The 24,966-nt window shown below is 48.0% G+C and overlaps 1 protein-coding gene across 2 annotated transcripts in view; it reads right to left on the reverse strand.

Moving 5' to 3' along the window:
• RAI2 (retinoic acid induced 2) overlaps positions 1-24,966 on the reverse strand; it is a 59,643-nt gene extending 34,677 nt beyond the window's left edge. Inside the window, exon 1 of one of the 2 annotated variants that reach the window (XM_029239939.1) lies at positions 24,673-24,966. The gene's annotated coding sequence lies outside the window, so the exon portion shown is untranslated. The remainder of the gene's footprint in view (positions 1-24,672) is intronic. The other variant, XM_029239940.1, reaches the window with a different exon arrangement.

A 24,966-nucleotide genomic window follows, 5' to 3' on the forward strand; every position in this document is an offset into this window, starting at 1 on the left:
TTTGTTTTCATTTTTAAGGAAACAACCTATCGTGGCAGAGACAATTTTCGGCGTTTCTTTCTCGCTCTGTGTTTCATGATAAGCCATTTTCCTCGGGGGCTACAGAGTGGCTTGGAATCTCCTTAACTAGCAATGCCCATCCCCCATCCTACTCCTCACACCTCCGTATTCCCCACACCCCCCGTGGGTGTGTTAAATGATTTCATTTCACCGCAGCTTTCCACAATGTCACACCCATCATGCACAGTACTGGGAGCAACACTGATGGGGAGTAATGGGAAGAAGGGTTGTCCGTCTTCACTGTAGCTTGAAAATGAAATAGTATTGATCACTGTTCTCCCCTGGGTCAGCCACCGATCTCAAACTTCTCCACAGCAAAGGTAACTGGCACTGGCTTGGCTGAATCCCGGAGTGGGTGGTCAAAAGGCACCATGGAATTTGCAAAATTCCCAGACAAAATGAATGTATGTGCCAGAGAGCGTGTTTGGTTTGGGGAAAGGCACTGCTTCGCTTGGGATCCCCCGGAGCAGACCCTGAGACAGAGACTCAAGGGCAGAGAGCTGATGTGGGAAGGGTCCCAGGTAGCCCCAGGGCGGGGAGTCGGGGCGGGCATGCAGCTGGTCCCAGGCGCTCTGATGAGCAGGTCCCGCCGTGGGCTGCGGGGCTCAGTCCCTCTGGGAGTTAATTTCACCTCAGGGCCATCCCCGCTGAGATGGGGAAGCCATAGGGTCTGCCTCCCAATTCCACTGTGCCACTGGTTGGGGGCTGCCCCTGGGGACATAAACTCCAGCACCTCTTGCTTGCTCTGCCTCCGGGCCAAGCATGCTCCCGGGGCCCCTGAAGTGTGCTGCGGAGAGCCCTGGGGGAAGGGCGTGGCGGTGTGCAGACAGGCAGGTGGATGGAGTGCCAGGGACGCAGGGGTCACCCCAGAGCTTCCATTGGAGAGCGTGGCTAGAGTGTAGGTGCTGCAGAAACCAGAGCGTCGGAAAGGGCCACTGGGCAGGTGCAGGCCTGTTGGTTCTTTTCTTCGCTCCCTGAAGTCCCTCCCTGTGTCCCGGGGTCAGGCAGCAGGCCGGCTGCTGCCCAGGTCCCAGCTCCGTCGGAGTGAGTTGGGGCGTCGTTCGAAGTTGTCTGCACCCAGCCTTACAGGGCTCCCAGTGGGGAAATCCCGGCGTTGGAGCCCCAGTCACAGCCCACAGACCCTGCAGCAGCTACTGGCCCGTTCAAAGACCCCAGTTTACCCAAGTTACCCCTAAGGAGTAACTTTCACACTGGGAAACCCGGCTGCGGAAACAGCGCTGTCCTCAGAGGTGATGCCTGTTTTGCAGCAGAGTCTGAGCCCAGACAGCCTGCCGCTCTCCCCAGGGCGGAGGAGTGGTCCGAGTCAAGGCCAGCAAGTCGACTGCTTCCTTCTTCCTGGGAAACCTGCTGGAGTAAGTTGGGGCTTTCGTTGTTGTTGTTTGATTTCTGCAAGCTCTATCTTTGTCAAATGCTCTCACAGGCAACATTAAGACAGCTCTACATATGGCCACCAAAAGACATGCTCAAGAATGTTCGTAGCAGCTTTATTTGCAATAGCCCCAAACTGGAAACCGCCCAGATGTCCGTCAGCAGGAGAACAGATAAACAAACTGTGATACATCCATACAATGAGATGCTACAAGGCAATAAAAAGATGTGAATGCTGATGCACGCGGCAACACGGACGGCTCTCAAAAGCACTGTGTGAACCGAAGGCGGCCAAGCACAAAACACCACGGGGTTCTAGAACAGACGAAACGAATCTATGGAGACAGAAGTTAGAATCATGGTTGCCTCTGGGTGATACTGACTGGGAAAGGGCACAAGGGGGCTTTATGAGGTGCTGGAGGTGGATTCTGTTTTGATCTGAGGGGTGGCTACACATGTAAACAACCATCAGATTTGTGCGCTCCGTGCACTTTATGTGTTATATGTACCTCAGTGAAAAGGTAAAAGAGACCAGTAAGTACAAAAAAGAATAAAATAAGACGGCTCTAGAGGACACTGCGTCCCTTTCTCTAACTCTGTCAGGTGATGCAATGACCAGCAGGAAGAGCAGGAACTAGTGCTTCCCTAGAGCTTGGCCTCCCAAGGGACAGAAAGGTCAAGAGGGTTCTCTTGGGGGAAGCTGGCATCTTTGCCACAGCCACTCAAAGTGAGAAGCGTGGAGTCTCCAGTAGGCCACACTAATGCCTCGGGGGACTTAATCGGCACCCCCTCAAACACACCCACACACGACCACTGGGACACCCCACATAGCCCACACGGTCACACACACCCAGAGCACTGCACACATCACACATACACGTCACACTCACACACACAACACACCGCACAGACCCCCCCAACACACAGCAGATGCTCACAGCACACGGGACCTCACACACACACACACACACACACACGGGAGGAGCCCTTCTCAGAGGTCCAGCTCCGAAGGCCCCAGCGCCGTCCGGGTAACCATCGTCCTCCTCCTGCTGCCCACCAAGGCCACTGTCATCACCATTATCACCATCACCATCGTTCCGGGAACATCCCTCACGGACGGGACGTCTCAGCGCATACACAGCTGTGCCCACAAAGACATCTGCCTGGAGCTGCCTGCTCGCCCCGAAAGCTGTCCAGGCACATCAGGTTTACGTCTGGTCCTGAGGAATGAGTGTCCTGTCACCTCCAGCTTCAGCCCCGGCAGGAACCTTGCGGCGATGTCTATACACCCTCCTCCTCCCTTTCCCCCTGGCCTACTGGCCACTGCCCCCTCCCCCAAAAGGAAGCCTGGCTTCACTTTTGTGCAGGGCAGTATCTTCCCTGGGGCCCAGATCAGCCCTGGCCTTGCAGACAATGCTGACCTCATTGCCAGAAGGTGGCAGGGAAAGCAGCCAATGCCCAGCAGGTGCCACCGCCTCTAGATGGGTAGATGGGATGCCAGGGCCTCCTCACTGTTAATCTCTGTCACGGGCTTGGAGCATACCTGCCACATTCTGAGATGCTGGAAACCCTTTCTTCCACTGTTCTTTGTTACCTTCACTTGAAGAACTAAACCCATCAAGTCCATTTCAGTATCTGTTGACCATCTGGACCTTCTGCAGAAATAGGTCTCCACGCACGGAAGGCAATGAGACGTGCCTGTCGGTGTACCCACCGCTCCCCTCTTAGGATTCTACCCGAGAGATACGCACAAGCATGTTGATCACAGCTCCTTTGTGTTATAAAGACTGAAACAACCTAAATGATAACCAAGAGGGAACTGGTTAACTATCGCAGACTGTTGCTGGTAATACAGAGTACTACCAGTCATTGCAAACTATGATACAGATTGGTATGTCCTGATATGGAAATAATGGCCAAGAAATTATTTAAGGGGAAAATAAGTGAAAAGGTCACGTGGCGGGAGAGAACCTAGATTTCCTTTTGTTAAATGTGTGTATACGTTCAGAACGTAAAGAATAAAACCAAGCTTGTACCAGTTTTCTCTGGTAAGATTAAAGAGGGTGTTCCTTTCTTTGTTTTAGATGTCTATAATATTTTCTTTTTTAAAATATGTTACTTTCTCCCATCCGAAATACAAGATGAGAGACTAAAACCTTTTTTCTAAGGGCCCATCGCTGGCTCCCCACCCATTCTTTTTAAAGTCTTGGGTTACAGATACTCAGAGGTAGCTGGACCTTGAAGCCAGGCACACCAGGATAAAATAGTGAGTCCACCATTTTCCAGATGTGCACCCTGGGCGTGTGACTCCGCCTCGCTGAGCCTTCTTTCCCTCCATCATCAACAAGCCTCACTGAGAGCCTACTCAATGCCACCTTCTGTGTCAGCCCTGAGGACCATCGTTGTGGACAAAATCCTCACCCCCTTCCCACTTGGAGTTGTACGTATGGCTGTAAAATGAGGGTAACGTTGCAGGCCTGATGAAAGGATTATTATTAACATAAACAATTCCTGGCAAATAAAAGGCCTTGGAAAGCTGCTGGCTATTCTTTTTTTTTTTTTTAATATCCGTAGAGTATGACTTAGTTAAGGTAGGATAAGCTGCCTGACAAATCGCTCCACACTTGCAGTGGCTCACTAACGGAAGCTTATTTCTTGTTTATGTAACAGTCTAGGGTGAGGGCTCTGGATCAAGCACTTCCATTTCACACAGTGATCCTCTCCAGGCAGAGGAGGCTCAGCCACCTTCCTTCCAAGGCTACCCTGGGACTTTGCTCCATCCCAGACAGCCAGTGGATGAGAAAAGAGTATGGAGGAAAACTTGGAAAGCTTTGATGATTGGACTAGAGGTGCACACATCATTTTCACTCACATCCTATTGGTCAGAACTTAGTCACATGGCCATACATAAACCTGCAAGGGAGGCTGGGAAATGTAGTCTAGTTGGGTGCCTGGGAAGATGAACAAAACAGGTTTGGGGGACTAACCAGCAAGTGCTGTCACAGTGAATTAGAGGAAACACACCTCAGAGACTCTGTGTGTGTGTGTGTGTGTGTGTGTGTGTGTGTGTTTGTGTCCAGTCTGCAAAATTCCAATGCTCAGGAAGCCTTTGTTCTGGAAAGTTCCAAAGCTCTTTGCTGAACTTTTAGTTTTCCGGAAGAACTCTAAGGGGATATCTTTTTAAACCTCTCTTTTTTTTATTATCAAGATTGTTCTGCCACCATCTGAGATATTACTAAAAAACATCATCAGCCCCCAGCTCTGACTTTCACAAGATTTGAGATGCTGTCAAAAATAAATGCCAACTCATCAGATTCTGTGTGAAAGAGATGCCAACACACATAACTCAAACTAAAAGCTACAGACATGAGCTTTACCGTGCACACAGTATCACCTCTCCTCTTCTAAAGGAATTATACGCCAGCCAGCGAATCCATGGACTCAATCACGGGAACTAAGCGGAACTAGAATTTTTTTCCTTAAGCTGGCTCTCTGCGGAACCAATAAGTATTGCGTCTGTCTGTCAGAAGCTTACATCAGAGATCCAGAGGGCTAGAAACCTAATTGTATAGTTCGGTTTACTTTTGTCATCCAGGAGATTATAGAAAGCCCACAGGTGTGGTTGAGATATGGCAAGATGTGTACAACATGATACTAGTCATTCATTCATTCATTCACTTAATAAATACATATTGAGTGATTCCTCAGTTACAGCACTGTGGGTCCTAGGTTGAGGATACCAAGATGGAAGGCCCACCCATTCACTGTCTAGTGAGGGAGTCAGCTAGGTAGACACACAATAACAATGCACCAAGACACGTGCTGCAGGGGAAGCACAGATTATTAGAAAGGCCACTTGATTCTTTGCCACTGATGATTTACTTGGCACAGAAGCAAAAAGTAACTCATCAGAAAGTCTCCTATGCTCATTAGATGAAATGACTGGAAATGCAAGGAGAAAGGCAGTGTTCTGGGGCGCATGGGCTCTTTATTTCTGCTGTCATTGGAAAAGGAAGTGGGAACAATACGAGGAGCTAGAGATTTTGGAGCCTGTGTACCAAATATCATGCATACCTGTCACTGATTTCGTCAGGAAAGTATTATCACTGCCTATTTTACAGATAGCATCTCTGAGGCCCACAGAGATTAAGACTCTTGCCCCATTATGTAGCAATCTGCAGACCTGGGGATTTGGTCTGTTTGACTCCACAGACTGGGCACTTTTCACTGCCACCCCTCACTGCCTCCCCACGTGGATGATCAGGGAAAGCAGACCCAACAGACAGCCATGGGACCCATGGCTTAAATGTACTGGTCGGGAGAGGCAGCAAAGGAAGGTGGGGAAAGAGGTCGGCCTCGAGAGTCAGTGCTCACCTCCTGGAAGTAATGTGAGGATAAACTCTCACCACTCATTCACTGATTTGATTCAACAAATTTATCAAGCAACAGCTGGCTAGGTGCCAGGCGCTGTTCTAGGTGCTGGGGATACGGCAGTGAACCAGTGAGGTGGGAAGGGACAGTGGAAGAGCGGCGAGTAAATAAACCAAATTTTTTTGTCACACATGAGGGGGTAATAAACAGATGGCTTTTCATTCTTGATGTTGATAATTAGAGAAATGTATGTTAACAGAGTTTTGGGGTGGGGGTGGGAATCAATTTAAGCACAAGAACACTTTGAATTGAGGAATATATCTTCCAAACTCCTGGAGAAGATAAAGGACATACACACAGGGAAAAAAGACTCTTAAGGACAAGAACCAAAAACAATCATATTTATTCTTTTCTTGTCACCTTTCTATACTTGTAAATTTTCTAAAATAAGTATTATTACTTTTATAATCATAGAGAAACAAATTTACTAAAATGTTAAAGAAAAATAAACTTCACAAGAACCAGAACCTTCCTCTGCGAGCATCTAGGCAGTAACTGACAAGTCAGCCAGGCAGGGTGATGCTTCACCGCTATAGTCACGCGGAATGATATCTTATTTCAACACACTGCCTGATTATTTCAGAATTCACTCGCAGGGGCAGCCACAGGAGGAAATACACGCTCAGCACTGAGATATTAGGGACTGAGTCCTGAAGCTTAATTTTTCATTAGGGCATTGTGCCATTTTTCTATTAAGACAGGTTCATCTTTTTTTTTTTTTTTTTTTGAGAAGTGCTGATGTGTAAAACCTCATTTTCTTCCTCAGCACGCTGGCCTATGGATTTTATTTTTAATTGATTTCCAAGCGCTGCGTAGACTGGCAGAGAAACTGGGCTGGTGAGCTGAGTTGCCACAGTATTCCTGGTGCTGGAAAGGAAACTGCAGCTCTGTGAGAACAATGCCTTGGAAAATCTGTAAAACCCAGTCAAACACACCTAAGGTTTGTATGAAAGGGCAGGCATTACTCACGGTGCCTTTGACAGTGAGAACGGAGACTGAAAAGCCATCCAGCCCTTCAGCAATGAATGTGCCCGGATAAATCGGCCAGGTCTAATTTAGAAGCCAAGGAATAATTGTCTAATAATGTCTCAATATGGTGGAGTCGATGCATTATCTTCCATGTTTTTTGAATAAAAGAAGATTCCTACCGCCCCTCCCCCACCAATATCAAATACAGAAATGGAAATATCCTCACTTGAACTAACAGGGTCTGTGAGGGACTTAGGATCTTAACATAAGATTCTGTTTCCTGCTAGAAATATTGTTTCAGAAAAAGTAGAAGCAATGATAGAAGGACCACAGGAAACATCTGTGTATACAAACAGGCCAGCTCACTAGGAATAAATATGCATCATGCATCACGAAGGTCTAAATATTTTTATTAACATAGTTTGTTAACCAAGAACTGAGAAATGACGTTCCCTAAGAGTCCCCCATCAAATGCTTTCTTCAATATTTCATTTTATTCTTAGGAGAGAAGTAACTCTGAAATCTTATCTTAGATTTTAGCAATGAGTTTTCTATTAAAAGTTATTTCTTTTCCATCTCAGGCTGAGCAAAGCTCTGGGCCAAGGGGGTTAGGGAATTTGTTTCATAAAACTGACAGCTTGGCGAGCATTCAATCACTCGGCACTACACAACCCAGGAGAACAAATAAGTCCTTTTCTGATGCCGCTCCAGAAACATTATGATGTATGTTCCATAGCTTTATTCCTGCATTCATCCTGTTTGCTTCCTGCAGCAACAAGAAAAGGAGGCAGAAAGCACATCGAAACCTACCAGGAAGTGAAATTAATCAATCACACTCTCATTTGGAAGTCGGAGAAAAATGAGCCTGTTGGGTAAGCTGTTTTAGTGGTGCCTGGCCTTCCTTTCCAGAAGGCCAACACGTTCGGGGAACTTTCGGCCATTTTGCTGTGCTGTCCCCAGTGCCTCCAGACACGTGTCACGGCAAGATCTGACAGAGGCTTTAAGGAGGCAGATAAGGCAAGCTCGGTGGCTGCCTCTGGCAGAGGTGGTGCCAAGGGCAGGCAACTGGCTTGCAGCCTGGTCATCGTTCTGGGCAGCAGAGATCAGTCTGCCCCGAGCCCTGCGCTAGCAGGGCCCCAGCACAGAAACTTCCTGTTTAACAGGCCTAACTCAGAGCAGCTAGACAAAGGAAACTGTTACAGAATTTCTGCCCTCCTCCCTAAAAAAATTACGGGGGGTTTTGGGGGTTTTTTTGTTTTGGTTTTTTTTTTTGTTTTGGTACTCATACACAAAGCTCTGATTGAAAAAGTCTTGTGTGAGACAAAACTCATCTGTGCTGTGGGAAGTTGGTGGTTACTGTTGGTGAGGGGTAATGAAGACGGCACAGGGGGCTTTGGGGAGCTGGTGTGGTCCCCTGTCTCCACCAGGATGCTGGTGATGTGAGTGTGCTGTTTGTGAAAAGTCTTCAAGCAGTGCACTTAATAATACATGCACTTTCCTGTATGTATGTATGTTAGGAGTTCAGACGAAAATCTGAAAATAAAAATCTGTGATGGATAACTTTTAGGACTTCTCCCATCCACATAAGTGGTTTTAGAAGTCAAACTTTGCTAATAAAAGAATAAACCCTATCCCCTCACTGCTTAAAAATTCTGACCTATTTAAAGTGTATGTGAAATAGAAAACCTTTTTAAAATGCTGATACTATCATTTAAGCTTTTACCCACCAAGCCCTTTCTGCTTGGGAAAGAATACACTGTAGGCAATTTTGCTACAACTAATATCCACTCCTCAGAAAGTGATCCAGAAGGGCACAGGGAAAAGACAAAGCTCATTTTCACTCTCCGACTCATTTTAAGACAGGCTATTGTTGGAGGCTCCTTCCAAAGACCCAAGTCCCATTTGCGTCCTTTCTTGCTCCTATGCTATCTGAGCCTTGTGGCCTGAGGAATCTCATCCTTACTTTTTTCACATCTTCCTCTATTTTTCTCTTTCTCTTTTATTTCCCCACACGGAATTTCTCCTTATTCCCGCTGCTGCTGTCCACCACAAGAATGGACTCTGATACCTTTCCCTGTCACTGGTATCACTGATGTCCTCAGATGAGTGTCACCTCACCCTCCATTTCTCTCTGCATTTCTGAATGGAGTGGAAGGCTTGTGTCAGGCCAGGCCTTCAAAGGAAAGAGCTGTTTCGTTAGTTTCCTATTCCAAGCGCTCCTCTGTCCTACCATTTGGGACACTCAGTCGGCTTATTTACTGAGGTTTATTTTGGAAGAGAAATAGTTGGGATGGGGGTGGGGAAGGGAAGTTTTGAGGACAAAAAAATTGTCATTTGGTTTCAAAAGGGTTATGAATAATGGAGGGCTATGGTCGCTTTGCAAATGAAGATCTGAATGTTCTACTGCTACAAATGATTCTGCATTTTGCTGCTTTTAAAAACATAAAAAGGCTTTTCTAACTATATTGGACATAGGAACACATTATGTAAAGAAAGTGTTCTGCTCACCCAGGACCCAGTTTAACTCTTCCCACGTCTGGTTAAGGACTTGCAAGTCCAGGATGCCAGCAGGACCAGAGAATTTGTTCACTCACCTAACGTTCACTGGAAATGCCCGGCTGAATCCCCACATGCGCAGGATTTTAAGGAGCACGAGGCACAGGCTAGTTTCCAGGAAAGCAGAATGGAGCGCTCAGGCTCCTATTTTAAGAGAAGCGTTTTCATGCAGACCCAGAGAGGCTATCTGAAAGGGCTCGGGATATGTTCTTGCCTTTTCCATTCCCAAGCTCCCTTTCTGCTCTGTGGTGGCATCCCCATACCGAGTCCCCAGGCTGAACTGAGTCTCCACTGCTTTGGCCCTGATCAGCCTGGCTGTCCAGACTGCAACTCCTCCCCCAGCAGGTGGGGTGACCAACTTGTCCCAGTTTGCCCAGGACTGCCGGGTTTTAAAGCTGAAAGTCCCATGTCCCAGGAACCCCCTCAATCCCAGGCCAACCAGAACAGTTGGTCACCTTGGTGGCAGGCCACCAGCCAAACTCCTCTCTACCAGCTGGGCCCAGTCAAAGCCTGAACCAGCAGGATTACCCATGTCCCCCAGTGCTTACAAATTCTGACCTATTTAAAGCATATGAACTTGGAAAGTGTATTTAAAGCTGCTGACTGAAGGTGCTCCTTGCTGTTGATTATGTCTGTCAGGTCTCCTTTCTTCCCCCATTTTCTGGTTCATTCACTCTTTTCATCATATTCCCTTCAGAACTGGGTGCTCATATGATTACGTGGGCCAGTGCCAAGGTTTTCTGACCACTCGCCTATATCTGGGCCGCCCCATCCCTGGCTACAAAGGGAGGGTGGGACCCAGGTACCCAAACTCCCCCCGCTCCTGGCCCATCAAGGGGCCTAAACGAGAGAAACCAGGCTGTTGTCACAATTTACTCTACCAGCCATTACCAAGTCTCACAGAGTCAGCCTCCTAGATGCTTCTGGAATCCGGCCACTTGCTTCCCCATTCACAGCCACCATGCCGCTTCAGCTCAAGGTCAAGGCCATTGGTCTCCCTGGATTTCTGCAAAGAAGCCTTTTTGGTCTACCTTCCCTCCTGCCCCAGTTCATTCTCCACTAGGGAGAAAAACAAAACATGTAAAGTAAATAATGTCACTGGCTTCTGTGAAACTGCTTAGGATAAAGTCCAAGTTCTTTACCAAGGCTTACAAGACCCGTTATGATCTGGACCCCGCCCACCTTTTCTGCTCGTCGTCCGTAACCTGCCCTTCTGACACCTCAGTTTCCTCATCTGCAAATGAAAACAGCTGTTTCTAAATATCACCGTGCAGTTTAAGTGAGAGCATGTAAATTAAACTCCGGTCCAGATGCTTCGGCTCCATCATGGATCTGGAGAACTTGGAATCTCCACTCCACCCACAGAAGTGGAAAAAGGAATGGGGCACTTGGCACTGGCCATCCCAGGGAGGGGGGAAAGCAACAGATTTGGAGGAAGGGAAGACGCATTCCATACAGTCGGGGGTTAAGAGCTTCGTGTTCCAAGCGTCCGGGATGGAGCTGAGGGTGGGTCCAGCTGAATAGAGGAAGGTGGGATGAGCGGTGCTGATCAAAAACAAGAGGGAAGTACTGAGAGCGCAAGAATCTGACATTTCACCACCGACTAACGGGGACAGGCCCCTGTAAAGAAGAGAAATGAGGCTTTGAGTTCATGCCTTTGAAGACTTGCTTTCGGAAATGGACAAACGGGGAAAGTTGCCTACCTGTAATTTTTTTTAATTAAACATATTATCAGCATCTAAGTACTACGGAGCATACTGCCAGGAGCCACGGAGGGTTGGGTTGTCCTAGATGGTGATTAAAATGAACTTTAGGAAGTGCTGCCTGGCTCAAGAGAATGAATGCTGGTTTGAGACCAAGCCACACACACACACAAAAAAAGACACATGATTCCTGCCCTCAAAACACAAAACAAAACAAAGAGGGGGAAACAGAGAAAGAAAAGAAAAAAAGCTCAGGTTCTGTGGGAGAAAATATGGATATGTGTACACTTAGGAAAAAAATGATTTTTTTTATTTCACAAATATTCATAAGAAGAACAGCCTAGCAGCTACTTCTTTACATGTGTATTTATTTTTAACAAGAACAACATTCTCAGCACCGACGAAAGCTAGATCAAGAATTAAGGTGGCCAGGGCTTCCCCGGTGGCACAGTGGTTAAGAATCCGCCTGCCAATGCATAGGACACGGGTTCGAGCCCTGGGCCGGGAAGATCCCACATGCTGCGGAGCAACTAAGCCCGTGCGCCACAATTACTGAGCCTGCGCTCTAGAGCCCGTGAGACACAGCTACTGAGCCTGTGCTCTAGAGCCCGCGAGACACAACTACTGAGCCCGCGCTCCACAACAAGAGAAGCCACCGCAGTGAGAAGGAGCCTGCGCACACAACGAAGGGTAGCCCCAGCTCTCGGCAACTAGAGAAAGCCCGCGTGCATCAGTGAAAACCCAATGCAGCCAAAAATAAATAAATAAATAAATTTATATTAAAAAAAAAGAATCAAGGTGGCCAACACGACAGCACCCTTTCCAGGGACCTCTCTTGGCCCCCTGGCCATTCCCACCACTTCACCTCCAATCCTGCCCCAGGGCATTTGTCCTTTGACCTCCAAAATGGACAAAGACCTTAATTAGGGTGAAGATACAAGGATGGGGCACTCAGCTTTGTCACCTGTCTGCCTTACCTGCTTCACTTTTTTTTTCTTTCCTGTTTAAGTTTTCTGCCACCGTTTAATTGCAGAGAACCGCAGCTCGGACAGTAAATGGGCCTCTCCGACCAGGCCTGCCCTACGTGGTTAGGCAATTCCTAGAGATTATGCTTCTTCCTTCCCCCTGCCAGGCTTTCCAGCCCCTCCCAAGGAGCCCCTAGTTAAAATGAAGGCACTCCAGAACAACTGACAAGGGAGTGACCCAAGCTAACAGTGGTACAAGTAAAGTTGGGAGTGACAGAGGGCCAGGTCCTCAGGACAGGAGCAGGAAGGCGGATTCTCCCAGCTGATGTGAGCCAGCAACCACTGCTCCTTGCGGGACCGGGAGGTAACAGGTAAGCCCCAGGCCACACCACTTTAAGAAGCAGGAATTAGTCCTTAAGCCCCGATAGATAATGTTCATGCAAAGATCCTAGCACCAGCAGCCCCGGAGCACCTGGGAACCTGTCAGAAATGCAAATTCTTGGGCCCCACTCCAGGCCTGCACGGGGAGCGGGTCCTAGGAATCTGTGTTTTAACAAGCCCTCCAGATGATTCTAATGCACGCTAAAGCTTGAGAACCACTGGTCTACGGGCCTCCAAGAAAGGGAGGAGCTGTGCCGGGCTGGGAGGGAGGAAGAGAGGCGCAAAGCGTCTGGGTGTTACAGGAGAGGTGCACATAAGCGAGAGCAGAGGGGCAGAATGGCACAGGGAAGCAAGCACGCTCTAGAGCTGCGCTGTCCAATATGGTAGCCACTAGCCACAAGTGGCAATTTACATTTAAAACAGAAAGACAAATATTGCATGATCTCCCTTAAATGTAGAATATTTTGAAGAAAACCACAAAACCACATTTATAGTAACATAGAGTAGAATGGTGGTTACCAGAGGCTGGGATGTGAGGCAAAAGGGGAGACTGAAAAAGAAAGAAAGAAAAAAGAAAATAGAAGGATGGTTGCCAGGGGTTGTTGGGAGGAGGGTGAATAGCAAGTTAGTGTTTAATGAGGACAGAGACTCAGGGTTCTGGAGACGGATGGTAGTTATTGCTGCACAACAATATGGATGCACTTAACACCACTGAACTGTACAGTTAAAAATGGTTAAGAAAAAGATGAAAAAGTCAGGCCTCAGCCACACCAGTCACATTTCTAGTGCTCAATAGCGACTTACGGCTAGTGGCTACCATATTGGACAGCGTAGGACATGTCCATCATCGCAGAAAGTTCTATTGAACCACACTGTAGAGAATCCCAGTTCCACCTCCTTTGAGCTGTGTGACCTTGTGTAAGTTACTAACCGTCTCTGAGCCCCCGATTCCTCCTTTATGAAATAAAGCTCATAACATCCACCTACCTCATATGGCTGTTATGGAGCTGGAACTAAAATAATAAATGTAAATCACCTGGTACAACTGTCCAGGCTATAGCAGGAGCTTGATAAATAATAGGTAATACTCTTGCTACTATCATTTTATAAGCAACCATCAGAGACATTTTCTAATAGAATGGACAATCTGCACTGGCTAAGATGGACTCCTTTCACTACGTTTTGACTGCAAATTTCGAAGCTTGTGGGAGTGGCTCTGTTTTCAGCAGGACAAGCCAACAGTGCCATCCTGAAGCAATACCCATTTGCTGGCAGGTCAAAAAATGGGGCATTCTAATCCAGAAGCAGTACTGAAGAAGACTTGTAGGAAGGCTACAATTCTTGAAGTCAGAGAGCCTCATTTTGTGTGGAGATTTTTCCTTTCTCCTTTTAAACCACCAATGTCACAATCCATGGGAAGGGGCCATTACATTAGACTCAAGGCTTCAGTGTTCTTCATCTAGAAAGATGCCCGAGAGATCTTGTAACCTTCTTGCAAACCTCCCCCCATAAAGGAAGCAAACAAAACACAGCCGAGATATCATCAAAAAGCCTACAAATAATAAAAGCTGGAGAGGGTGTGGAGAAAAGGGAACCCTCCTACACTGTTGGTGGGAATGTAAATTGATACAGCCACTATGGAGAACAGTATGCAGGTTCCTCAAAAAACTAAAGAGAATTACCATATGATCCAGCAATCCCACTCCTGGGCATATATCTGGACAGAACTACAACAAAAAGATACATGCACCCCAACGTTCACAGCAGCACTACCGCCAATAGCCAGGACATGGAAACAGCCTAAATGTCCATCGACAGATGAACGGATAAAGATGTGTCATGCATACACACACACGCACGCACATATATATATATATATATATAATGGAAAACTACTCAGCCATAAAAAAGAATGAAATAATGCCATTTGCAGCAACATGGATGGACCCAGAGATGATCATACTAAGTGAAGTAAGTCAGAGAAAGACAGGTATCATAAGATATCACTTATATGTGGAATCTAAAAAAATGATACAAAGGAGCTTATTTGCACAACAGAAATAGACTCACAGACATAGAAAACAAACTTATGGTTACCAAAGCGGAAAGGGGGAGGAGGGATAAATTAGGAGTTTGGGATGAACAGATACATACTACTGTATATAAAACAGATGAACAACAAGGCCGTACCGTATAGCACAGGGAACTATATTCAATATCTTGTAATTATCTATAATGGAAGAGAATCTGAGAAAGAATATATATATACAACTGAATCACTTTGCTGTACACCTGAAACTAACACAACATTGTAAATCAACTATCCTTCAATAAAACATATACACACACACACACACACACACAGCAAAGAGCAACTGTACAACCTGGAAACATCCTCTGTGCTGAAGAGCAGTCATGAGGGAGAGAATGGGCTGGGAAAATGGGAATAATATCTCATATGGGGTTTTATTCTAATTAGGAAATAGGGAGTCACTGAATGTTCTCGAGCTAGAGTGACGAACTTAGAGGGTTGCTTTAGCGAGAGGAAGAGCAGCTGGGGGAGCAAGACAGGAGTGGGGCAGAGTAGTAAGGAGACTGAGGATCCTGCCAGGTGAGCCATGCTGAGGCCTGTGCTCCCGACAGCAGTGGGCAGGGCTGAGGAGAGGAGGACGGTGGGTCGAGCCTATGTGAACTGGCAGCAGAGTTGACATGGGGAGCCAGGGATAAAGGGTCCAGGCTCCCGGCATTGACGCTGCATGCTCAGACATCATGTCCAAGAGGCCAGTTTTCCCCTTCAAACTCCTTTGGAGGGACTTCCCTGGCAGTCCAGTGGTTAGGACTTTGCGCTTCCACTGCAGGGAGCCCGGGTTCGATCCCTGGTCATGGAACTAAAATCCTGCAAGCGGCGCAGTGTGGCCAAAAAAAAAAAAAAAGAAAAGAAAAACAACTCCTCTGGAGAAGCATTTCCATTCTTCACATGGACTCTGGACAAAGCCAGCTCTGTGGGTAACGGGTCAGAAGAGTCAGGTAAGGGACTGGCAGCAGGACCCTTGCTCAGGTCGGGTTTTCTGGCTTAGAAATCATAACAAAGGCTCCCTCTCCTGATCTACTCAGGCCCCCTGGGTGAATCCCAGACTTTCTAATGTTCTGGATGAGTGACATTAAAATAAAAGGAGGATCCAACATGAGTTGGACAACTTCCGACTTTGTCAAAAAAAGATGTTAAACTACAAATGTCATCATTCATAAAAGAGACTTTAACACTAAGAAAAGTGGGAAAGGCCATTTTAGAATAAAGGGAAGCTCTGTAAAATGGAAAAGGTTTAGCTTTAAAAAAGAGACTGAGTACATTTTCACTCTTCTTCCATTTAACTGTGCATGGGTAGAAATTTTGTCCCACATGGCGTGGTAGTCCTCAAGCCCGGTCCGTAGGGATCACGGGTTCATGTGACTTTCCAAAACGGTTCCCTGTGCAGTTTGGGCTGTAAGAATCAGGCTTGATGACCCCAAACCCAACTGCCCAGCTCCTAAGAGCAAAAACAAGGCTTAAGGTTTCTGGCATGGGTGTGTCTGACATGGAAAGGCCAGGCAGAATCAGTCTCTTCTAGCCTTCTTAAAATGCAAGTGATAAGCCACAAAGGATCCTAGAACAAATATTGATATTTTCACATTCAATAATTCCATATTTAGTCTAGCGGGTTAGTGATTTCTTTTTTTCACAAAAGGAAATTGCACCCAGAGCTAACTGCTCGATCTGAAATGTATCTGGACATTGTTTAGATGTTGGAAAGGAAACGGTAACACTGCAGAGTTTTAGCAAAGAGGAGGGCATTATTTGAGAAAAAAATGCAAATGTAAATTAATAGAAAATGCAGTCCTGAATGGTTTTCAAAGCTTCAATGTACACAGTGGAAACAGCGCCTCTATTTTGAGCTTTCCTTGACATTTTTCTTATTTTTAAATGCAAAAGGAAATTCATCGGCACAGGCTCAATCCATTCCCATCCATTGATTTGTTGGCCAATCAACGGCCACTGTAATCTGAAAAAAATAACACCAGTTTCTCTGAACCTTTCCAAGCGAGGCTGTGTTCAGCTAAGCTTAATAAAGAGAAAAACAGCAAGGACCATCTGGAAAACACTCTTCCGGAGTCGCGAAAGATAGTGGCAGCCTTTGCCCAACCTGCTATAAATAAGTGTCTCAGGAAAAAAAAAAAAAAGCACCCGATTTTCAAATCTGTTTCTACTTAATACAGCTGCAATAGAGTTTATTTAGCTTTTCCCTATAGCAGGAAGACTGTTTGCATTTTTATGACAAGGGTCTAAATGTTTTTCACAGCCATTTCCATTGCCATTATTTTGAGGAACAACATACCACTCGGACCTGTCTGTTGGCTTCTGCAGCACAGTGGTGGCCCCAGTGGGCTCTGCACCACGAAACTGGCCTCCAAAGCCCAGATTTATGATCCTGCTTCCTCTCCCACTGTTGCAGCCATCACCCAAATCCTACCCTGCAAGGGCTGGGCAATTCAGAATGACCAAGAGTCACGTGGTGCGTATCAATTATTTATCTGCCTGGACCCGGCACTCGGTGGATGCCTGCCAGCTCATTGCCTCTTCCTTCACGCTGACAAGGAAGAGTCAAACTACTCTTCAAGGGAGGCTAGAACTCACCACTGAGGGTCTAACTGCTGGCTTGGCCAACCCCTCCATGCTCACCTTTCCATCTTTCCTCACTGGCTAAGCCTGCAAAGGAATCCCTCTACAATCGACACTTGGAACTCCTTTGGACACTCTTTAGAAAAGGTCGGCCTGCCTTGGATGGCTGCAAAATGAAGTGGCCCCCAGTGATGTCTGCACTGAGCACCTGGCCATACCCTTGAGCACCCGCAAACACCCGTCCCCCTCCAAAGACTGTCAGGGCAGGCTTGGTCCTGGGACACTGTCCTGTGGAACGAGCAATCCACCTCTCTGTTCTCTCTCTGTCCCCCAAGCGCCCATCCCATTTCCACGGATGGGCAGGGAATGGTTCAACCCCATGACACCTTCCCCGTGAAGGCAGGACCACCCCCCTTCTAGCCTTTCCAGGGACCACCAGTAAGAAGATGGCCGAGGGCTCATCCAGCGGCAGCATTCCATCTGTTACTGTTGACTGCAGGCATTACCAGGACGGAGCTGGCTGAAGAAGCCCTGCTGCCGTTCTCTTTCCCAAGCAGAACTGCTGCAGGGAAATAAATGTGTGTAAGAGGGGGGAAAACCGGAAGGGGTGGTGAGGCCCACCTGAATTTGAACGTCCAATAATTTTGAAAAATTCTCCATCTCCTCACCATTGACTTTCTCTCTCAACAGTGCTGGAAAACACAGACATGAGTGGTGGGTAAAGCGCTGCCACGATCTGAAATGAGCAGAGCTCATGACACCGAAATAGACTCAGCAGTGAGAGGCCCGCGTACCGCAAAAAAAAAAAAAAATTCTCTGTATAATCTCTTATACAATCTCATAGACCCTTCCACCCACTTTAAAATTAAATCAGGCACATGACCCACTTCCAACTGTTAATTAATCACCCCCATGAATTGTACATGTAATTCAGAGGGGGAAATTGTGTCTTTTATTATTTAGAACTGAAAATTTCCAAAAGCCACAGATTACCTATTAAATCTTGGTCTAGACCAGTGGTTCTCAAGCAGGGTCCATTTTGCCCCAGAGGGGACATTTGGCAAGACCTGGAGACAGTTCTGGCTGCCACAACGGGGGTGGGGAGGGGCCAACACTTCTGGCATCCGGTGGGTGGAGGCCAGGGATGCTGCTAAGCAGCCTACAGGGCACACGGCAGCCCCGCAGCAGGGTGACCCGGCCTAAAATGTCATCAGGGCCAAGGTGGAGAAACCGTGCTCCAGATAAAGGCAAACACGCTTGGCCTTCAATATTTGTATCTTTGGCAGTCATCAAAGGAGAAAAATCCCATTTTCCTTGAAATCTAAGGTTGGCTTACATATATGTTTACTAAGGACATATTTACTCCTTTCCAAATAAATGAAACAGGTTCTCAATCTGAATCTGGGAACATTAAAGAAATACTGCGATGATGGTGGAGCTAGGCAGGGTACATTTTAAATGCATATTTCATCAGTCTAAATGGATGGAAATTAATATCTCATAAAATAAAATGATTATCTAGTTACATTCCGTACAAAACCAAAATCAATACACTGCATCCTACTTAACCTGCAATTAGTGTTTTAAAAAACTAAACCAAGGAAATGCCATTCTTTCCCATTTCTTGCTAGCCGGGTACACACTTCTGAGCATGAGGCATTAAAAAGCAAACAAGCAGACAAAGCCCCCCTTTTTTTAAGCAGATTTTTCCAGAGCATAAAAAGCTTTCTGAATCATTCTATTTTATTTACTATAGATTCAATCATTCTTTAGTGAACAACACATGCAGCCCATTCTGCTGGCTACGCCTGCATGGCTTTCCAAATACCCTCAAAACTGGCATGATGAATCACATACTTTGTGGCCCCACTGTGTGTGCGTGTGTGTGTGGGGGCGTGTGTGTGGGTGTGAGGTGGGTGTGGGAGTCCTTCAGCCAATTGTTTCCATAAAGTCTTAAGAGCAGGTGCAGAGATTCTCTAAAATTCCTTTAGTTCTAGAACATTCTGTGTGTCTGTGTGGTGTCCCCAGCATGAGGATGGGCTTCGGGCAGGAAAAAAAGCGTGTTCCTAGAGTTGGCCTAGAGCTTCCAGGCTAAAACCGTGGAGGAAAGAATGACTGACAGCTATAGCATTTCGACCCTTCCAGGCCACCGTTCCTTTCCGTGAATTATAAGGCCAAAGTGGGCAAACACACAAAGGCAAAAATAACAGCAATGACAAAAACGCCAAAGCATACCCAGCCTTGGCTGCCAGTGAGGCCCAATTCCGCTGCTGAGAAAGAACAGTTGCTACAGTGCAGCTGGAGGAGCTTTTCCAGGGAACTGGTAATACCCTGGCTGTTAATGAATTATTTTTCGCCAGAATGTCGGATTCTTCCTGTGCTCCAGTAAACAGTCTGCTTCTGCCATGGGAAACAAAACCAGCTCCTTCCGAGGAGCTCAAGGAGGTCAGCCAAGGGTCCCCTGTGGGGGCAGCCCCCTCAGGAGCCAGAGCCACAGGCGCCTGACCTATAAATCACCGAAGCCCCAAGTTCATTATTCCAGCTCTTTCTGTTTCCTCGGGCCATGCCCAGGGCCCAGGGTAGGGCCCAGGAAGACCGCAGTGTCTGCCGTGAGCCTTCCCCCACCCTCCTGAACTGCCCCTTGCTCAGGGCTCCTCATCGGTGGCACCACATGTGTGTAAAACTGGCCTTCCTGGTGTTCATCCTGTCTCTCTCGCAGAAACTGCATTTATTCCCTTGCTCTTGTTTTCATCAAGCTGTCAGGAAATGACTATGTGCATCCCCCTCTTTTCCTTTCTCTTCTTTAAGACTGGCCCCAGACCCAAATAACCCACTCTCAGCACAAGGCTGCCTACTTGGGACACTATTCTCCAAACACACATCCCCGGGAAGGATGTTATTAGAGCAGGTGTCAAGGAAATCAGTCGCTCAGGAGGGAGACAGCTCTCCAGTGGGCAAGGACACTGGCCTGGGGTGGAGGAAAGGACGGCCAGCCCTGCCCACCCGACCCCTGTCTCGCTCTCTCATCTCCATTCAGTTTCAGGAGCCCGCACTCCTCACGGAAGGTGACTGAGCAAACATGCTCATGGGTAGGCTTGATGGGGACCCCCAAAATGGCACCTTAGCTACTGATAATCAAAGTTGCCTGGTGCCAGACTGGTGTGGCTCTTGAGTCAGTCCCATGCCTCCCACCTGCCATGGGGATGGAGGGCGTTTATGCCCCCCAAAACTTCTGGAGGTGCTATGAGGCTGAAGACACAGGCTGGTAGAGCAGAGCTGCCTAAGAGAAATACATATGTAATTTTAAAGTTTCTAGTGGGCCCATTAAAAAGATTAAAAGGAACAGGTGACGTTAATCTTAACGCTAGCTTATTTAACAAATATATTCAAAATATTATCATTTTACCATGCAATCAATATAAAAATTATTAATGAGCTATTCTGCATTCCTTCTTTGTACTAAGTCTTGGAAATCCTGTGCGTATGTTATCGTCATAGCATACCCTGCTTTGGACTAGCCACCTTTCACCTGCTGAAAAGCCACATGAGACTAGTGGCTACTATGTGGGATGGTGCAGTCATAGTATATTTCCGTCATCATAGAAAGTTCTATTAGACAGTGCTGGGCTGAAAGACCAAAAAAGCTGTGGAAAGAACAGTGACGTGTGAGAGCAGGATGGGCGATAAGAATTACAGCAGAAATGGGAACTGCAAGGATTGGGATGTTCTAGGAGCCCAGCCCTACCTCTAAGCGGAGATTAAAATGGGCTCTTACGAAAGGCCCAGGGCCCATGCCGACATGGCGGGGGGCTGCGGGCTGCCCTCACAGAGGTGGCAAGGCCAGCGAGTACAATCGTTACTGAAGGCATCTGCTGCTTGAGCAGCCTGTACCTTAGCTCTTCGGATCTGTTTAAGGCAGGGGCCGGGACAGAAGATCACCAAAGTCACGTATGTTCTTTCACTAACAATTCTGGGTTTGCAACCTAATTTGGTGAAGCAGATACAGAAACATGATCCAATTACATGCGCCTGTGTCTGCGCGTGCACGTGTGTTCCTATGAGTGTTCTTGGCTGGAGGGAGAAGGAGGGTCATGTGCGAAATCCAGAAGTACTAACGTGGCCGCCCAAATCACCTCCTCGGCAGCTGCCATCAGAACACAGCAGAGCGGTAGCCTTGAAAGGCTCATCAGAAATTGCGAGCCACAAAGGAGACGCCTTGAGTCTGGTAAAAATGAGATGATGGGCATCCGGGCAGACGGTCAGGTGGGAGGGAGAAGCGGCAATCAGAGGCATTCTCCAGAGACAAGCGCTGCCAACTCTGCAGCAAGGATGTCACCCTGATCCCCAAATCAAGCTTAATTCAGGGTCCCACACAGGCTTTTGTGCACGGGAGAGTGCAATTAGCCATCTTTCCCCTTCCTCAAGAGCCTCATTCTCTGAGGTCCCCCTCACATTCTGATCATGGAGGCAGCAGAGTCAGAAACAACTCATATGTGGATTCAAATCCTGGCTCTCCCAGTGGCCCCAGAATTTCTAGGGGGTTAAAGGCCACCATCTGGTTGGAAGGGGGCTAAAAGACTTGCTTTGATGGTGCAGTTGCAGAGCAAGAACCCACCTTATCTTTATTTAGAGTTTATTTATTTGAGACGGTTAAGAGTCAGAAATACCTTACCTACCCTCTGGGCCCACCATAGACCTCAGGCTAATTACTTAATCCGTCTCATCCTCAGTTTCCTCGTGTATAAGATGGGAATGCTAATGCTCATCTCACATGGGCTCGTCGGCTTGGAAACTACCCAGAGCTAGAACTGCAGCATGACACCAGGCGCTCCGAGACCCCAACCAAACACAAATCTCTGGATTTCTCCCTGCTGGTCTCCCTTGATAATAACTTACAGCTCCCTCCCACCACCATTCACTCCATCAGTTCCATCATTTAGTCACTCAACTCTCATTCATTAAGCAACGGTTGGGTGTTGGGAATTCCAAGATGAAAAGGCACAGTCTTTCCATCTGAAATAGTTAAGGGCTATTTGGGGTCTATCTACTTGGCACATAAGCATGTACCCTGGGTGGCTGGGCTGCCTCACTGGTGCCCCCCTCCCCCAGTTAGGTACTATATTTGGTAGGGGCTGAGGACTCCGGTCTCTGGGAGAAATAAATAAGAGACTTGGGGGAAGGGTAGAGGAACATGTTGCCCCTTTAAGTCATAACCACCGAAGTCTGGAATCAGACACTCAACTGGAAATTTCTCTGAGCCTCAGATTCCTTATCTGTAAAATAATGCCTCTGTTACATCATGGTTTCCCACATGTAAAGTGTCTGGCAGACGGAGGGCAACAACAAATGTTAATTTCCTTCTTGACTTATTTCCCTCCACTACCCTCCTTCCCTGAATCTAAGGTTACAGAAGGAGCCAGAGAATAGACACTTGCTACTTTCTTACTGTAAATTCTGAGCACACTGTGTGTGGATGTCTCCACACACAGAATACCTCCATTCTGGGTCAAGCGGGTCTGGGGAGACCAGTCCTATCTAGTCTTCAGGTCATTATAGCTAGGGCTATATTGGTCTTCTGGTGCTATAGCACTTCCAGCAACACCTCGTCACACACCTTCCAGCCTTTTTCTTTCTTTCTTTTCTTATCTTTTTTCCATTTCAGGGGTCCTGTCTTGGTGGCTCTGCTTTCTGGCTACAAGACTTTTCATTTATTTTACAGTTCTTGACCAAAATGCCCATCAACCAAGTTCTCATATTGGCAATTGGCGTCACCTGGAAAGCTGTTTTCTCATTTGTTCCTGAGATGGGCAGATTTTCCTGGGCCAAAACTCACCTGTGGAGGTCTGGGGCTTCTTTGCATGATAAAGGACCTCTCTGGCTGGCTGAATGGTACCATGGGCTGGTGCCAAAGCAGCCAGTATACCCCAAGATCCAGTCTGACTTGGCTCGTGGTGCCCGGCCACCTTGTCGACGTCTCTAGTGGGCATCTGTCAGAATGAGGCGGAAGCGCCCATTCACAGGATATTGTGTGTGGGGTGGGGGGTAGGTGGCTTCTCTGGGCTTCCAAGGGGCAGAGAAATTGGGATGCCACCGGGCTTATAGCCTTCCAGCCACCCCGCCTTCAGAAAGTAGCACAGCTCCCTGTGTTCCCCTTTGAGAAGAAAACACCGAGGACAAAACAGTGGGTAGGGACATGATGCTGCTCGGGTGAGCAGCTCCCATTCACTAGCCGCCCCACTGCCCTCCTCCCATGCTGCCACCCCTCTACTGGAACAAAGGCATATCACAACACATTTTCAAAGTTATCAAAAGTCTCTTGGTCAATCAACAAACGATTCTGATGACGCAAAAGGAGGAAGAGAGACGTCTAGAAAACGGTGGGAGATTCCTTGGGAAAAGCACACAAAACCTTGCCCGATGCACGCAAGGCTAAGAATTGTTTTCTCCCTGCTGGCTGCTTTTCTCTCTGTTCTAAAGAGCAGCTTCCAAGAATCAGCTAAATAAAGGGCTCACACTAGAGGATGAGAGATAATGCTAAACCCACAAAAACAAAGACCCAAATGAAACAGAGCCAGCCTGAGAATCCGCGGTTATCAAAACTTTGTTTGGCCGTATCTATTTATCATCGCTGCACACCCGGGCTCTGCGGAATATCATTCTGTTGATGTCACTTATCCTCAGCAAAATATTTACACATCCTTAAAAACGCCAGATGAGGGGGGCCGCCCCCGCACTGCCGCGAGCGGCCCCTCAAGCCCCGTCGCCGAGTTCTGGGTAGACCGTGAGGTGGCTAACGACGGTGGGTGGCTCCAGCGGGCACAGGTAAAAGCTGCTGACAGTTCCGGCAACGCGGCCACGCAGGCGCTGCGCCCTGCCCTGCCCTGCCCACCTCTCCCCTACCTGACTCTGTAAGAAGCAGCCACATCCCCGATACGGTGTCAGCGTCTCCTCCTCCTCCCCCTGCCTTTCTCATTGATTAAGTTCTCAAACCATTGTTAAAGCCGGGTTGCTTTTCCCTGGAAAACTGGGCTGAATTCATTAAGCTTCCCCCATCACAAAAGGAATATTCATAAAAGTTTGGCAGGCAGAGAGGGAAGCTGACTGCGTGCCTTGGGGGTGGGTGACAATTCGCTCCTCCACAGCCACCTTCTTCTTCCGTGCCCCATCCCTCTCTGCATCCATCCGTCGTGCCCCAAACCTACTCCAGGGACTTCTGACAGGGAAAAACAAAGCAGCAGCTGTCTGGCAACATTTCTACCCCCTCGCCGGCAACTGTGGTGGGATGCCATTTCCCCACTCAGGCGGAGCTTATCCTGAACAATAGTCGGGCTTTAAACGGCAAACAAGCAAACACACAGAGCATAACCCCAACCCCGAAAAAGCCAACGCGGAGGAAGGCAAGAACTCCCTCCGCAGCAAAAGGCACCGCTGAAACGCACGCAAAAATGCAGCGAGAAGGCTGCTCGGTGCCTAACATGGCAGAAAGCCCGAGCTGGTGCGGCCACCCCGGGTCTGGGCATTGGGGGGCACGAAGGCTCGCGGGGCGCCGACGCACACTCACCCAGCTCCGGAAGGATGCGGGGCTGGCCGAGCGTCACAAAGACGAGCCCAGTGAGATCTGGCAAAACCCAACTTTCCACCCTGCTCGCCAGGGCCGCCAGATACGTCAACAGAATCCATCTTTCGAAGGGCCTGGAAGGCGCCGGGTTTTCCGGGCCAGGGCAGAGCGGCAGAGCCGAAGGCGGCCCGGTGCGATGCCCGGGCGCGGAGTCCGCCGCGCGCCGCCCTCTGCGCCCGGTGCCAGCGCCGGTGGCGGCCCGAAACCCACTTCGGGGCCCCCGCCCCGCCGCCCGGC

Source organism: Monodon monoceros, unplaced genomic scaffold, assembly GCF_005190385.1.
Source record: "Monodon monoceros isolate NGI ecotype Baffin Bay Population unplaced genomic scaffold, NGI_Narwhal_1 Super_Scaffold_22, whole genome shotgun sequence".
In the NCBI taxonomy this organism is placed as follows: Eukaryota; Metazoa; Chordata; class Mammalia; order Artiodactyla; family Monodontidae; genus Monodon; species Monodon monoceros.